The sequence below is a fragment of the Palaemon carinicauda genome, chromosome 1, assembly GCF_036898095.1.
Source record: "Palaemon carinicauda isolate YSFRI2023 chromosome 1, ASM3689809v2, whole genome shotgun sequence".
Lineage (NCBI taxonomy): Eukaryota > Metazoa > Arthropoda > Malacostraca > Decapoda > Palaemonidae > Palaemon > Palaemon carinicauda.
Window position 1 is genome coordinate 207965326 of NC_090725.1, and position 13520 is coordinate 207978845.

Sequence of the window (13520 nt, forward strand, 5' to 3'; positions counted from 1 at the left end):
ATATAATGTGTGTGCGAGAGATGGATATAGGGCAGGCCTTTGGGACAAATGTCCCGGGTTCCCACATTTAGGGGGTACATACATTTAGGGGCCCCCTACATTTAGCCTCCAACTCCAATACAGAAGTGAAAACCCAGAGTTATTATAGTTCTAAAACTACAAGTAAATTCAGTTTGAACACTTATTCTATGCGTGGGAAAAGAATGCTTTCCTGACTCCCCTTCTTCTCAATGGTACAACTGTTGGATTAAAAACCCAACGCTCACACTAAGCCTTAAAAAAAACCATGGTACATAAGCTATGGTACAACCCAAAACTAGAGAACAATGGTTTGATTCTGGAATGTCTTCTCAGGAGAGCTGTTTACCATAACTAAAGTCTCTTCTACCCTTACCACGAGGATACTAGCCCCTGAACAACTACAATGCAGTAGTTAACCCCTTGAGTGAAAATTAATAGTTTAGTTATCTCAATGTTGCCAGGTGTATGAAGACAGAGGAGGAGAATGTGGAAAGAATAGAATCATTTGGCCCTATTTGCTCTGTTTTGCTCAAGTTAGCGGGACAGGGGACAGTTTACTGTTGGATCCTGTAGCTAGTCGTCAGCTATGGTTTTTTTTTTATTTTTTTTTATTTATTTTTTTTTTTTTTTTTTTGAAAACATGTCTTCTTTTCTGGTTCCTCAAAATGTTTCACCAAATTGAAGGATGTTTATAAACAAAGGAATTGCAGGTGCGTCCCTCAAAATTAATTTGACAGACACGTTAATCTACACATCTGCCCCCGATAAGGGCTACAGTGCAATTTTTTATGTACTGGATGGAATTGCAAATAATAATCTAGCAGAAAGAAAACGGTATGTATATATATATATATATATATATATATATATATATATATATATATATATATATATATATATATATATATATATATATATATATATATATATATATATATATATATGTATAGGGATTTGATGTTCAAGGATGAGCCTTATTTTATGGAAATTAAAAGGCTAATGTTAGAAGAAAAAAAATCTGCGTTAAACATTTTTACACAGCTTAGCAGTAAAGTTTATAAAAACGTGAAAACTACAAATTCGATGTACTGTAAAATGTACAGCACTTGTTTCATACGCTCTCATACAATGTAACACTAATGCTTTTTAATCTCTCACTCTCTCCGCACCGATAATAAACCAACCTGTTTATGCTTACCCTTGCATGTTTCAAATTGTTTTAATTTTTGTGACATTCTTATTTTCAGATGCTGGTATATAAGCTTATTATCTAAAGAATAAACTTTACATGTATTCACCTCGCCTCTCTATTAGATCCTAACAGTTACATTGTCACATTGATGACCACTGGAGTGACTACTCCACACTGCCTTTACACCCACCCATTCACACTACCATTCTTACGATACTGCTCACTGAACCTGACTCTTCGACACACGTCTTTTCAATGAAACTGCCAGCCTTTGCCCGTGCCGAAGTTCAGTTTCGGATCAAGACTCTGACTCACCCAAGCAGCAGGGCAAACTATGTCCTCATGGAGATCCCAGAAGACACCTTCCCAGAAATTTCCAATTGGCTTTGCAAACAAGGGAATGCCCCAATAGAGTATGACACCCTCAAAAAAATACCTCCTGGAGCAGTATTCACCATTGCCATCTGCTCGTATAGCTAAGCTTATTAAGCTCTCTCAACAGTCGTTGAGGAACCAAAAGGCTTTGCTCGTCCTTAGGAAAATTACCAGTATCGTTTGCCTACAACCTGCCGCAGACGGTTCTCCTCAGAAAGTTAACCTACTTCATGCCCATTGGGTACAATGCCTGCCCATACCTGACTGCCCCGCTATTCCCAATGTCAGTACCTTGACCATGAAGGATCTGATGACCAAAGTCGATGCCTTTATGGACAACTACTCCGCCACCTTCAAGACCTCCATCAATGCCTCCACTCCTTATGAAGAGGACAACTATTCAACATTGACTGAAGCTGACATTAATGTGGTAAGACACAGACACCCACCATGTGACATGCCAGAGTGGTGATAAAGCCACCCACCACCCACATAAGCACATAAGCCACTCCTTGCTCAAAACACAATAAACAGCCTCTCAAAGCCACATACTGATGCACATCAGCTGTGGTTCTGCTACTACCACTCCAGACTTGGGATGGCTGCAAAGGAATATACGAATGGTTATCAGTGCCAAAATATGCGCAAGTAAACCATTGCTTCTGGCGGTGGTTTCCCTTATCACTAATCTTTTCTTTTTACATAATGCAGGTATGGGTGTCCGGTTTTTGATAGACACTGGTGGTTACCATTCTGTTCTACAGAAGCCACTCTCCAGAAAACGACATAGTCATTTTAAGCCTGCTGACATCTGCCTGATAACTGCCAACGGATCTGAGGTTCCCAGCCACGGGTACAATACACTCACACTAATGTTTTGGGAGCATAAAATACCATTGGAAATTTCTCATTACGGACATGAAATTGCCACAGCTCAGTACAGATTTGCTTGCCCATTTCCACCTCCTGGTTGATGTGGGACATCAATGATTGCTCAACACAGACTTGTATCCATCAAAACCCCTTCAAAACGCCCTCTCTGACCTAGCACTTTATATCAGCGCACCAAGAAGGCCTAAGCCTACCTCCTCAAGTTGTACCCAGAAGTCTTACATCCGGAACTTTACCAAACACTCATGGTTCTCGCTAGAGTTTGCCAGATTTTAGTGCCTGTCCTCAGATTGTTTGGTAGCCACTAAAAAAATATTTGCCAAAATGGGAGAAATGGTATCCTTAGCTCTAAAGGATGGTGAGGTTCCATTCTTAAGTCACAAGGATGATGAGGTCACATCCTTAGCTCACAAGGATGATGAGGTCCCATCCTTAGCTCAAAAGGATGATGAGGCTCAATCCTTAGCTCACAGGGATGGTGAGGTCACATCCTCAAGCTCTTGGTCGTACCCAGAAAACATCGTCTTGAAATAAAAATGCTCCCTGCAATCTTCTGGGGATTATAGGCGTCTGAACATGCAGACAGAACCGGATTACTACCCTCTTCCCACCTTTGCCGACATTACATCCTCATTGCGCAGAGCATAGGCGCTCTCCACTCCAAACCTCTTGAAGGGGTATTATCAGGCACCCATAAACCGGAATAACATCATCAAGACACCCATCTCCACCCTCTTTGGTACTTACAAACTCAAATACTACTGCTTTGGCCACTTTTCATTGTCTCATGAATTGCATCTTAAGGGACCTTACCCTCTGTGTATGTTATGTGGAAGACATACTTGTGTTATCTTCTTCCAAAGAGTAACATCTCCATCACCTACGCATCATTCTTGACCGTCTAGAAAAAAACATCCTTGTAGTCCGGTACAAGTGTACCTTTGGCGCCAATGAAGTATCGTTCTTAAAGGGCGACACATCACTCCTGAAGAAGTCCACCCCCTCCCTGAGAAGGTAGCAGTCATTCAGAACTTACCCACGCCCTCGACCATCAAAGTACTGCAAGAATACTTGGGTATGATATAATATTATCACCATTTCCTGCCTGCCATCACCAAGAAACGGCCTTCTGCAATATAAAGAATGCCCTATCAACCACTGCTGCTCTCACTTTTCCCTTACCACATGCACCTCTCCTTCTCTCCACCAATGCCAGCGACATCGCTATTGGTGCAGTAATCGAGTAAGTGGTCAACGGCTCTCCCCGCCCATTGGCATTCTTAAGTAGAAAACTGTCCAAAGTTGAATGAAGCTACTCTACCTTCGTCTGCAAATTGCTGGTATTGCACTTGGCTATCCGTCACCTTTTTTATTTCTTGGAAGGTACGCCCTTTGTCATTCCTACAGTCCACATGCCTCTGGTGCACGCCTTCACCCGACAGTCCGACGCCTATTCCGCCCATTAATACTGGCATCTCTCTGCCATGGCTGAATACAATTGCCCCCTTCAACACGTCCCTGGGAAAAGGAATCCTGTTACCGATGCCTTGTCTAGAAACACATTGGCCGCCATTCACCTGGAATTGGATTACAATGCCTTGGCAAAAGCTGGAAGAAGAGATCCAGAGTACCAAGCATGTAGGACATCCTGCACATCCCTCCATTGCAAAATCGTCCTCCTCAAGGGCTCCAATGCCGCCATCTTATGTGATATCAATACTGGTAGATCTAGATCGTGGATACCTGCTCCCATGCTCTAACAGGTGTTTGATTTCATTCATGGCATTTCACATCACACATGCTGATCTACTGACAGCTACTGAAGACGAACTTCATTTGGCACAGCATTACCAAGGATGCTAAGAATTTGGTCCACGTCTGTACATCATGCCAAACTTCCAAAGTACATTGACATACAGATTCAGGAGTGAAAACCTTTCCTTAACCTTAGCGTCATTTTGTCCGCATTCACGTAGGCATAGGACATCGTTACCTTTTTACCGTCATTGACTGCTCCACTCGTTAGTCTGAAGCCATTCCCATGGAAACTTCAATGTCACCCTCATGAGCGTCTTCGTTACTCTCAGGATGGAGAGTGAGATTTGGTATCACTGAGCAAATTAGTTCTGACAAGGGTACCACTTTCACCTCTCAATTGTGAACACTATTAGCGAATCTCCTGGGCATCACCCTACATCAGACAACTGCCTACAACCCGGCTGCCAACAGAATTGCTGAACTTTTTCATTGCATCCTCAAAGCAGCATCTATATCCTGCAGCAAGGACTCTAACTGGTTTACCCAGCTCCCTTGAGTCTTCCTGAGACTCAGGACTGCTCCTAAAGGCCCCCTGGATGTCTCAGCAGCTGAAATGGTGTATGGCTACCCGCTGGTCATCCCTACCAAATTTTTTTCATCTACAATCTCCTCCAGAAATCTCCAGCGCCTAAGTCACGTTGTGAGAAAATTTATTCCATGCCGCCAGACTTACAAGCCCCCAGCGAAGCAACGCATGCCGAAAGAACTCCACTCAGCAACACGTGTTTTTCTGCGCAACAACACTAGCAAGCTACCACTAATGAACCTTAATGCAAAGCATTCTTAATTAACATTTATGGCAAAGAAGACTGGATCTCCATTGATCGCAAAGCCTGCATATCTCATGCCAGATGACCCACCTATAGTTCACCTGTGTAGAGCAGGGTGCCCTATTTGACATGTATGTCATTTTAAGGGAGAAGCCAAGTATCGCACATATTTCATACAAACTTGTACAGTGTAACGGTTTTCTTTTTTTATCTCCTTACTTGCTCTTCCCTGCACTGTTAATTGACCAATCTCTGTAAGCATTCTAGCTCATGTTTGATTATGTTTGATTTTTTGTGTCGTTCTTACTCGCAAGTCAGTATGTATAAACTCGATGATTGGTTAGTAAAGTTCTGTTCCATTCACCTTGCCTCTCAGTTATAACCTAACCTTTCCTACACAACAGAGGCGCCCACACTACCCTAATGCTCTCATGAAGGGTGCAGATGAACTGGGGAGTGCTCAAAATCCATAATGTGCATGGGATGAGAAGTAAGTTCCAAAGAAGAGTGGGCATTATTTAGCGAGTGTGAGAATTCCAATGGGCGAGCATGTTCACACACAGGTGAGAGAAATCCAGTCAAAGAGCACTCAAAAAACAGTGGCATACTTTTGAAGAGCTCACTTCCCATAGGCAGACCTAATTCTTTACTGAAAAAAGGAATCTTTCTCTGTGGATGCTATAAGACATGTCCATGATGAAAGGGGAAAGATGTTCTCGAGTGATGTTAGATACAACCTCTCCTCTTCCTCTTGTAAAGGTGGTCCAAGTCTGGAAATTATTTATCAGATGAATGTGTATCCAGCACACACACAAGAAATCTAAAAAGATAAGAAAAAATAATTAACAAGTCGAGTTTGTTGACTGAGAGTACATCTCTACCACTTGGCGGTTGAAGTCAAAGTGGCTTCTCATTGAGCTGGCACAGGGGCGGTGATCTCCCCCCTATCTGGCAGTATCTATGAACACCTCATTATAAATTTCAACAACTGAGTTTCAAACTTCACCGAAATTCTATTTTTTTCAAAAGATGAAGGTTTGTATCCGTGTAGGAACACAAAATTTATTAAGTTCAGTAATAACATAAATCATATATCTTATATAAACTAAGAAACCAGACTTGTGTCAACCTATTCAACAGAAAAGCATTTGAAACAAGGTTGAAATTTTAAAGTTACACTGATCAACCCACCATGATTAGAAAGATCATATAGATCAAATTTCTCTTTTTTTTCTTGCAATATTATTTGAAGGTAATAGCTGCTTCCGTAGCATTCAACTTATATGAAACTTTTTCAATGTTCCAAGTTATTTTCCATTCAGAAATACTGCATTCAGCCTGTATATGTATGTATCTCATTGTCTGGAAGGAGAGGAATACTCATAAGATATTCGCTTATTTTTACTGCAATAAACAGTAAAAAAATAATGAAAGGACTCGCTGTCAAAGAGGAGTTCAGGTGACAATTCCAAAGAGGCCCAAGTTTGGAGATTAGTTCTATTGAAGCTTTGAGGGTAGTGTGACGTTCTGTACAATTAAACTCAGGTAGACTGAAGGAGGAGAGGTTGATTGGTTGGTTCAGATATATTAATATATTAAGAAACAAAACAGTTTTACTTGTACAAAAAACCTGTATGTTGAACCTTGAACGTATTCAGATTGCCATGGTCTAGTGAAGGCGTAAGTCTGAGCTAATTCTGTTTAGTAGATCTTGAGATATCATGAAATCAATAATGGTTGTCACATGGTCGAAAATGCTGAATCAGAAACTACTTGGCCAATTTGAACCAAATTTAGTGGGAATGTAGAGGGTAATGAGACAACATAAACTGTGCAATATGAATTACCTTGACCTTCACTTCAAGGTCAAAGGACGATTTTTTGTGAAAAGATTTATTTTTTAGAATAATACTAAATCTACAGTACTATCCAGCCCAATTTCACGCAAGATTTCATCCGAGCCCTAAAAGCATGGGTTAGGTGGCATTCTAAGGCAACCTAAATACTTTATTAAGAGGTGTAGTTTTAGTCCCTTTGTAGGCTTATAATCAATATTATACTATTTCCAATCTTTCTATTGTTTCAATATCCCTAAGAGCTAATTATTGGCAAATTCTGTGTGGAGTTCTTCTAAGAATTGCTTCAGTAATTCTAATGTTCTCTAGTTATTATTATTATTATTATTATTATTATTATTATTATTATTATTATTATTATTATTATTATTATTATTATTCAAGCTACGAGTCAAAGGGCTCCAACCGCAAAGGTAGCTCAATGAGGAAAGTAAATACGGGAATAGCAAAAAAACTCTATGTAAGTAATGAATCATTGCTATCTCCTTCTACGCCTATTGACGCAAAGGGCCTCGATTAGATTTCACCAGTCATCTCTATCTTGAGCTCTTAATTCAATACTTCTCCATTTATCATATCCTACTTCATGTTTCATAGTCCTCAGCCATGTGGGTCTGGGTCTTCCAAGTCTTCTAGTGCCTTGTAGAGCGCAGCTGATGAATAAGAAATATAAATATTCTAAGATCAGTAAAAACGTAATACTAGATTAGTCATACAGAAATCATAAAACGAGACTTATGTCAACCTGTCCAAAATAATGAAATTTATAAGAAGTTTCAGCTTCTGAAGTTCCTATGATCCAACTGCCTGATTATAACTTGAATAAAACGTATAGAATACTGTGTAGTATCGTGTCTCATAGTGAAGACAATGCTGTTAGAATTAATTGCATACCTTTCATCCATTCCAGACGCAATGAGGCCTCGTTTTTCGCAAATATCTATTAAATGAACAATCGGATCAATGTGACATTTTAGCACTGCTTGTCTGAGACCAACCTAGAATTTATGGAGCTACATTATAATGTTAAGTTTTTCATTGATTAATATACTCTTGGGTTTGAAAGCAAAGATGGTAAGACCAGAGTAGAGAAATTAATGATAGCACTACGTACAGTCTGGGAAGATCTGAATGCAATGGATAATCGGAATTATGAAAAACCTGATGTAACATGCTTAAAGAACTAACTGACCGACAGTGACAGAGATTATTATACAGACCAAGAATGAGAAATTCAATAGATTGCAAGTTTTCAGCCAAGTTTGTAACCTTACATCGATAAATTATTTTTTTGTCTAATTTACGGATTATTAGCGTAATAGAAAGAATTAATCTCACTAAACAATGTTGTAATCAATATCCATAGTTTCTATCAAAGCTTGACTGTTTTTGGTTTTATACTAATAAAGAAAATAAGCATGATTTTCAACATAAGTAATATTATTAACCAAATGCTTAGGTTACACAGGGCTGCTACCCTATGGAATGAAATTACTACTCTCAAATATCTTTTCTAACATATTACACACTATAAAATATCATTTAACCAAATTTTTAACTAAAACAAGGCATGTCTAGAATGTTTTTTATAAGTTTATAGCAATTGAAATTAGCCAACTCTATCATGTATAAACGCCATTTCCATCCATTATTGCCGGCCACCAAGAAAAACCTTTAGGTAGTATAAGCAGGTTTGTTGCCATATTGTCAGAGTCGAAATTCTCTGAGCTCTAAATAAAGTTGGCAGAATAAAAAGGAAAAAACATGAATTTTGTCTTTAAACATTTCAAACAAGCTATAAGGACCCACATTCCCCTTTAATCAGCAGTTATTTCTTTTATTCTCCCCAATTGCATTCCTCCAAAGCCAACGACATCCACAGTGTATTTAAAACTATTTTTCTGAAATATTCAAAAGATCGTCTCAACATAACATGCATGCAGTTCGGATTGCAATACCTTTACAGAAATTCCTAGGATACACTAAACTACTGCACAGCATTATGTAAAATCTATATGTAGTAGGTATAAAATACACGTATGTATAAATTTGAACAATTTATTGTAAATAGAAAAACCAAAGCGCCAGATTTTTAATTTAGCAGAATGGAAGTCTTCAATAGCACATACAGATTATAATCGGTTATACAACGAATCTTTTCAAACAATGGGTTTCTAATGTTATACACTCAATCATAACCCAATCTAAACTAAAATTATATTATGATATACATAATTTATGCACTAGCTAAATGAAGGACTTAATCTAGTACAAAAATAGTCCTGTCTACTACAGCTGGACAGGGGTGTAGGAGCAGGGGCGTCTGGGCCCCTGGTCTCCCATTAAAAAATGCAAGGAAACACTCTTAGATGCGATTTCCTGTCATCTGACAGTAGATTGTAGCAAAAACAAAATCATATTATTAGAGGACTTTTATGTGACCAATCACAATTTGTACGTATTGACCATCATAAAATACCAGTAGACCTACTTGATGAATTTATCAAAAACATGCTAGCAATGTTGATTATTTGCTATATACTCTTTCCAATATCGATTTGGAGGTACAGAGAGCTACGTTAGTAGAGAGGCCCCGCTCCTCCTTACCCTGGAGAGTTGGTGGCATTTTTAAATTTATACTTACATAGCGGTAACTTTATTTTCTGAATCTGCTTTAGAGGCACTCTTCTTTTGGAGGTCTGGTGCGGGTTATTTTGAAAAAATTCCTGTCCTCCCGTCCCCCTCTTGGCTATGCCTGAGGCTCTGGCCTTATTCTTCAGATAATGATAATAGTGACTTGAATGCTCAAATCAGGACTAATTAATCAAAGAAAAGTCATGAAAAAAATCTTATATTCAAACCAAAATCATGTGATAGGGTGGACCTAAAGCAAATTACTGATAAGGCCAAATCTACAAAACTTATATTATATATAAATTGTTTTTACTATCTTGCTTTAGAGAACTTCTATAAAGAGTTTCATAAATTTTATTATTTTCTAAGTTAAAAAGTTACCCTCTCCATTCATATTACCAGAAGTTTGTAATGGATGTGCAGCTAGTAGTGTACATACAGATGAAGAATGATGCACACTATCAGTGTTTTCTTTGATAGCACAACTATTATCTGACTTCACATAAAAAGTCGTTAAATTTAACAAGCAACTTTAATTTCTATTGTCATTTCATTATGTTATGTACGTTTTATGCCAATGTCAATGTTATTGAAAAGAACCAGTTGACTGTAAACAAGCAATTGTTACCTTCATGTGACCCCTTGCAGGCCTACTATCTGGGAAGAAATATAGTTGTTAGGTTGCTGTCCTTGTACCAATACATCATCTCTCGTCACATTAGTGACTTATGGAATGCCCAGCTCCCAGCTCCCACCCTTCATTGTCCTGCTTGCTAGGACAATGTCACTGTCCCTTGCCTCTGCCATTCATGATTAACATTTAAGCCTTCCGTTCTCCTACCGATGACTGATGTCATGACTGATAACGATAAACTAATACAGGATATATTCTAAACTATTTTTATTATTTTACATTATGTTTGCATAATAGCTGTATAAGAAAATAATATTATTTATAAACATATAATAGCCTAGTAACAAATACCTCAATAATAATCATATGGTACTTTTTTACGACCTAGTGAGGATTAGAAGGTGAATTTGCTCTGTTTCATCCAGCTGCCAGTCTGAAATCTTTGTTTACTAGCTTTCATTGTTTTTGCTTATTTCTACCATACGGTTGCCACTGTTCTTCGTCTGCAGAAGCTAGATGTTTAGTACACAGTACCTTACAGTTAATTGAACAAAATTGAAATATAAAGCTAAAGAAACACTAGTGGCTAACTTGATAACTAGTCGAGTACAGATATGACAAAAACCTTGAACCCCTCAAAAATTGCTAGAAAATTTTTTCAGCTGGTTCTAGTACTATTTGATGTGGAAGTGACATAATAAAATTCTACTAATTTCTAACCACTGGAAGGAGAGCTGCTACATCCAGGATTGCCTCTAGTACATTATTATGCAAATAAATTTCTTATTATTTACTTAAGAATTATAATTCTGACGTCTACACCTAAGTTTTAAGGGTCGAGGAATGCAATGGAAGTATTGAAATTTATTGAATTTTAATTATATTGCATCAAAATCAGTTATTAGGTTGCTTTCACACTCTAATGAACTTGTTGGGTGCAATTTAATCCATCAAGAATGGTACAGGCATAAACAACATTCTACAGGTGGTATATGGTGAAAGCTCAGTAGATCATATGATGACAAGGAAATCTGCACAAAGAATTATCCATGGTCATCTGCTTAAAGGCATATTACTGAATCCCATAATTATTTCAGATCTACTTACTGACAGCCCGGAGGTCGCATCTTTGGTTGTTAAAAGCGAAGATGCATACTCATCATTGTTTTCAGGACAAGCATTCTTGGAGAGTGCTATGACATGAGATCCAGTGGTTAAAATCAATCTGGAATTGGGAAAATGATAGTCAGAACTTAATGATAGGTCAGAGACAAATCATCTGTGGATTAATTATCAAAAGATATTAGGAGTTGCAAGAAGATTGATTATAACATTGGATCTTGGTTATTACATTCAAGTGACATTTCTGAATCTCTCCCAATATTTACATCAGCTGTAGTGATAGGTAGTAGGCAGGCCTTAATTCTGATCTTGTTATTGAACAAACTTTACTGAGGTCACGAAAAACCTCAGGTGGACTGACTCGGGAATGTGGTATGACAGAAGAGCAGAGGTCATTGTGGTCAATGTCAGCTCCAATCACTGCTGAATTAAACGACCTTTCCTACACTACCAGTGATCTACTTAAAGATTTGACCAAAGCAAGGATGAGGAGGGATGCTTCAGACCTACAAAAGGTCAAGACCAAATTACTCTCTTGTTCATCCTTTTCAGAAGACTCCTCACTGTGGAATGTGGTCAGTAGTGTAGTTGCAAATCCCAACATCAATGTTCTTGAATATGAGTCCATTGTAAAGAAAATAATTGAAAATATGATTGGGCAGTCTGCTTTCAAATACTCTTTTAAGAGAAAAGAAGAAGCCATAACACTTGGTGATGTTTCTGCAATCAAAGTTGTACCAGATCAAAGTATTGATCCTGGCCTATTATTTCAGAGATTACTGTAAAATCAGTTTTGATCACGCAGGACGAATTTTCGATTATTTTGCGCTACATACTTTACGCAAATTTAAGTCCGCGCCATTATAAAAGCAGCATTCGAAAAATTAGCATATAATTTTGCTTCTCAATTCTTATGTTTTGACTGAATAATCGACTCTATTGGCCCACACTGATAATAGTGCTTTTATTTGCTAATTTAGTATTATTCATTTTATTTTTCTATTTCTATTTTAAAGTGTACATGCAGTAATTATCGTTATCATTCGTGTATCAAAACTGTGTAGGACTAATGATATTATAACATAGCATATGTACCACAAATTTATTAAAATGTTTTTTCTCTCCTTATTTATATTTATTGGCAATCAGTAAAAGATAACATGCAAGACAATAATTAATAGAATTACATCTACTTGTGATAAGCTCTTTCACCGTTTGCATGCCATGATTATTTCACTCCTGCTTTTGAAAACCCTCAGATAATGTCTTTTTTAGTTCTATTTCTGAGTGAGCTCAACCACTCTACTGTAACAGTAGACATATGAGTTTGTTTACTTGACGTGACAGCTGGTGATTATGCACAAGTTCTGTTTAAAGATTTGGTTGGGGGGAAAATGCTATGGCTGAAATTGAAAATACGGAAATTTACAACCAAGCGAATATAGAATTTTCAACGTTTGTGCAAACTTTCATGCCAGCGAAATTAAATGATACTACCGTAGGATATGAGCTTAACCCATTCCCTCCAGCTCTTTTCGAGATTAGAGATGTATTTTGTTAGCTAGATAAATCAAAGCACTTTCATGCTATCTCAGACCATTTGAAAGAAGCAGGTGTAGATCCACCTTAATCCACTCCTCAGACAGAGCATTATGTCCTCGATGGAGCATCCTTATTATATCGAGTACTCTGAAAAAAGGGAGATAGTTACGGCGCAATAGCTGAGTCATATGCAGATTTCACCATTCGAAAATATCGGGTGGCAACAGTAGTTTTTGATGGCTGTAATGGAGGTCCATCAATCAAGGACAAAAAAGGTGGGCGGCAGAAAGGGTGGCTGATAATGCCACCGTTGTATAATAGATTAAAAGAGCTTTTTGTGCGTGTGTGTGTGTGTGTTTTCAGCTGAACAACACTTATCAGAGGCATTTAGGGCAGAAAATTCACCATGTTGTTAGTGTTACAGCAGAGACTTTGTTCTATGGCAGGAAGGAAGCGTTTTTGTTGAGGAATATCAACAAGCAAGTCTTAATTGATATGATAAGTGGTAAACTTAGGAAAAGAGGATGTGTTATCATAAACTCCCCTGGTGATGCTGACATAGATATTACTAAGGTTTCAGTTGAAGCATCACAATTCCATACCACTACGTGATTGAACAGGCAGTAGCAGGGGACCTTTATTGCAGGTTGGATAAATAAGCTGCC